Source organism: Arachis hypogaea, chromosome 10 (genome assembly GCF_003086295.3).
Source record: "Arachis hypogaea cultivar Tifrunner chromosome 10, arahy.Tifrunner.gnm2.J5K5, whole genome shotgun sequence".
Taxonomy (NCBI): domain Eukaryota; kingdom Viridiplantae; phylum Streptophyta; class Magnoliopsida; order Fabales; family Fabaceae; genus Arachis; species Arachis hypogaea.
This window is the reverse complement of record NC_092045.1, coordinates 67,773,303-67,777,629: the sequence shown is the minus strand read 5'-3', so window position 1 is coordinate 67,777,629 and position 4,327 is coordinate 67,773,303. Positions and strand designations below refer to the sequence as shown.

The window sequence follows — 4,327 nt, the reverse complement described above, 5'->3', positions numbered from 1 at the left end:
GATGGTTAGAGTTTTACAACGCTCAATCATTCCCACTAGCAACCGGTCCGAAGTTACCATAGACCGGGCTATCATGATTCATAGCATCATGATTGGAGAAGAAATAGAAGTTCATGAGGTTATATCCCAAGAACTTTATAAGGTGGCAGACAAGTCCTCTACCTTGGCAAGGTTAGCCTTTCCTCATCTCATTTGTCACCTCTGTTATTCAGTTGGAGTTGACATAGAGGGAGATATCCCCATTGATGAGGACAAGCCCATCACTAAGAAGAGGATGGAGCACACAAGAGACCCCACTCATCATGAGATCCCTGAGATTCCTCAAGGGATGCACTTTCCTCCACAAAACTATTGGGAGCAACTAAACACCTCCCTAGGAGAATTGAGTTCCAACATGGGACAACTAAGGGTGGAGCACCAAGAACATTCCATTCTCCTCCATGAAATTAGAGAAGACCAAAGAATCATGAGAGAAGAGCAACAAAGACAAGGAAGAGACATTGAGGAGCTCAAGCACTCCATAGGATCTTCAAGAGGAAGAACAAGCCGCCATCACTAAGGTGGACCCGTTCTTTAATTTCCTTGTTCTTTATTTTTCTGTTTTTCGAAAATTTATGCTTATGTTTGTCCATGTTTGTGTCTTATGATCATTAGTGTCTTAGTGTCTATGCCTTAAAGTTATGAATGTCCTATGAATCCATCACCTCTCTTAAATAAAAATGTTCTTAATTGAAAAAGAGAAGAATTGCATGAATTTTGAATTTTATACAGTTTAATTATTTTGATGTGGTGGCAATATTTTTGTTTTCTGAATGTATGCTTAAACAGTGCATATGTCTATTGAATTTGTGGTTCATGAATGTTGGCTCTTGAAAGAATGATGAAAAAGGAGACATGTTACTGAGGATCTGAAAAATCATTAAAATGATTCTTGAAGCAAGAAAAAGTAGTGATTAAAAAAAAAAGAAAAAAAAAAGAGCTAAAAGAAGGAGAAAACGAAAAAGAAAGAAATAAAGTTGTGATCCAAGGCAAAAAGAGTGTGCTTAAGAACCCTGGACACCTCTAATTGGGGACTCTAGCAAAGCTGAGTCACAATCTGAAAAGGTTCACCCAATTATGAGCGGATAATTTGTATGCTTTTTGGCATTGTTTTTAGTATGTTTTTAGTATGATCTAGTTAGTTTTTAGTATATTTTTATTAGTTTTTAGTTAAAATTCACTTTTCTGGACTTTACTATGAGTTTGTGTGTTTTTCTGTGATTTCAGGTATTTTCTGGCTGAAATTGAGGGACCTGAGCAAAAATCTGATTCAGAGACTAAAAAGGACTGCAGATGCTGTTGGATTCTGACCTCCCTGCACTCGAAGTGAATTTTCTGGAGCTACAGAAGCCCAATTGGCGCGTTCTCAACGGCGTTGAGAAGTAGACATCCTGGGCTTTCCAGCAATATATGATAGTCCATACTTTGCCCAAGATTTGATGGCCCAAACAAGCGTTCAAAGTCACCCTCAAGAATTCCAGCGTTAAACGCTGGAACTGGCACCAAAATGGGAGTTAAACGCCCAAACTGGCACAAAAGCTGGCGTTTAACTCCAAGAGAAGTCTCTACACGAAAATGCATCAATGCTCAGCCCAAGCACACACCAAGTGGGCCCGGAAGTGGATTTTTATGTCATTTACTCATCTCTGTAAACCTTAGGCTACTAGTTCTCTATAAGTAGGACCTTTTACTATTGTATTGAGAGATCGGAGTAGTTATCTTTGTTCTGATGCTATCTTAGATCATTGGGAGGCTGGCCATTCGGCCATGCCTAGACCTTGTTCTTATGTATTTTCAACGGTGGAGTTTCTACACACCATAGATTAAGGTGTGGAGCTCTGCTGTACCTCGAGTATTAATGCAATTACTATTGTTCTTCTATTCAATTCCGCTTGTTCTTGTTCTAAGATATCACTTGTTCCTCAACTTGATGAATGTGATGATCCGTGACACTCATCATCATTCTCACCTATGAACGTGTGACTGACAACCACCTCCGTTCTACCTTAGATTGGGTGAATATCTCTTGGATTCCTGATACACGATGCATGGTTGATCGCCTGACAACCGAGTGCTCGCCTGACAACCGAGCCAGCCATTTCGTGAGATCAGAGTCTTTGTGGTATAGGCTAGAACTGATGGCGGCATTCAAGAGAATCCGGAAGGTCTAACCTTGTCTGTGGTATTCTGAGTAGGATTCAATGACTGAATGACTGTGACGTGTTTCAAACTCCTGAAGGCGGGGCGTTAGTGACAGACGCAAAAGAATCACTGGATTCTATTCCGGCCTGATCGAGAACCGATAGATGGATAGCCGTGCCGTGACAGGGTGCGTTGAACATTTCCACTGAGAGGATGGGAGGTAGCACTGACAACGGTGAAACCCTTGCATAAGCTTGCCATGGAAAGGAGTAAGAAGGATTGGATGAAGACAGTAGGAAAGCAGAGAGACGGAAGGGACACAGCATCTTCATGCGCTTATCTGAAATTCCCACCAATGAATTACATAAGTATCTCTATCTTTATCTTTATGTTTTATGCGTTTTTCACCATACCCATTTGAGTCTGCCTGACTAAGATTTACAAGGTGACCATAGCTTGCTTCATACCAACAATCTCTGTGGGATCGACCCTTACTCGTGTAAGGTTTATTACTTGGACGACCCAGTACACTTGCTGGTTAGTTGTGCGAAGTTGTAGTGATCACAATTTCGTCCACCAGCAATCCCTATTCATCCTTATTGTTTATCCACCCTTCAATGAACTCTTTCTGGCTAGTAGCTCCTTTATATACTTGATGTAGGAGGGCATTTGCTGGAGGGCCTTAATGAATGGTATATTTACATCAAGAGATGCAAACATGTCAAGGAACCTTGAATACATTTTCCCTGCTACACCACCCTTAAGCCTTTGGAGAATGGGTGCATATGGGTTCAGTATCTCCCTTTTCTTCAGCTCTTCCTTGAGTGTGAGTTAGGGTGCATGATTTCTTTCTTCATGGTTTCCCTTTGGACTATCTTGGAGGTGTTCTACTTCCTCCAAACTCCTCTCATCACCTGTGGTGATCATCTTACATTCTTCCCACCTTACTTTCTTTGGTTCTCCTCTTGGATTCTTTTCCGTGTCGCTGGGAAATCCATCAGTGGGTTTGGGAATTTGTTGAGATAGATACCCTACTTGGAACTCTAGTCTCTTGATGTTTTCCCCTTGGTTTTTGATATTGGCTCGCACTTCTTCCTTAAACACCTTATTGTCTTGGACTTCTCTACATATATCTTCAAGTAGAGTCTCAATCTTTGAAAGTCTATCCTCAGTTAGTGATGATGGATTGAGATTAGGTGGTTGAGAAGGGTGGTTAGGTGAGTGTTGATAGGATCTTTGTGAGGTATGTTGGTGAGTTGCATTGTTGTTGGAATTGAGGTTGTGGTTTCTCTGGTCTTGGCCTTGGTCTTGTTGATTCTCCCATCCAAAGTTAGGGTGATTTCTCCATCCAGAGTTGTAAATTTTAGAGTAGGGATCATGGATTTGTCTAGGTGAGTTTCTAACATAGTTGGCCTTTTCCAATCACCTTCTTCTCCTATATTCACTCCTTCTTGAGCTGGTGATGAAGTGATGACTGCTGCAACTTGGTTGTCCTCCACCTTCTTGGTAAGATCTGCTAGCTGCTTGGTGATCATCTTATTTTGAGCTAGCAATGCATCCATGTGGTTCAGCTCCATTACGCCTTGAGTGTTGCTTCTTTCAGAGGCATAGAAGTAGTCATTCTCAGCTACCATCTCAATGACATCTATGGCTTCTTCAATGGTTTTCTTCTTGTTTAGAGAGCCCCCTAATGAATGGTCTACAGCCTTCTTTGACTCAAAAGAAAGACCTTCGTAGAAAATGTGAAGTTGAACCCATTTATTGAACATATCTAGTGGGCATCTTCTTGTTAAGTCCTTGAACCTCTCCCATGCCTCATAGAGAGTCTCACCATCTTGTTGCTTGAAAGTTTGCACCTTAGCTCTCAACCTGTTAATTCTTTAAGGAGGGTAGAACCTTGCCAAAAATTTGTTCACCACATCTTCCCAATTTGTTAAACTCTCCTTTGGGAAGGATTCAAGCCACTTGGATGCTTTGTCCCTGAGCAAAAAAAGGGAACAAAAGCAGCCTATAGACATCTGGGTGGACTCCATTAGACTTTACAGTGTCACAAATTCTCAGGAAGGTGGTTAGATGTTGATTGGGGTCTTCTTGAGCACTTCCTCCAAATGAGCAATTGTTCTTAACAAGGGTGATGAGCTGGGGT

At 41.4% G+C, this 4,327-nt stretch overlaps 1 non-coding gene across 1 annotated transcript; it reads left to right on the top strand.

The window, feature by feature from the left end:
- The first annotated feature begins 3,945 nt into the window (after positions 1-3,945).
- On the top strand, positions 3,946-4,052 carry LOC112719093 (small nucleolar RNA R71). The gene has a single exon (XR_003161410.1). It is a non-coding gene; the product is annotated as a small nucleolar RNA R71 (small nucleolar RNA).
- Positions 4,053-4,327: the final 275 nt, after the last annotated feature.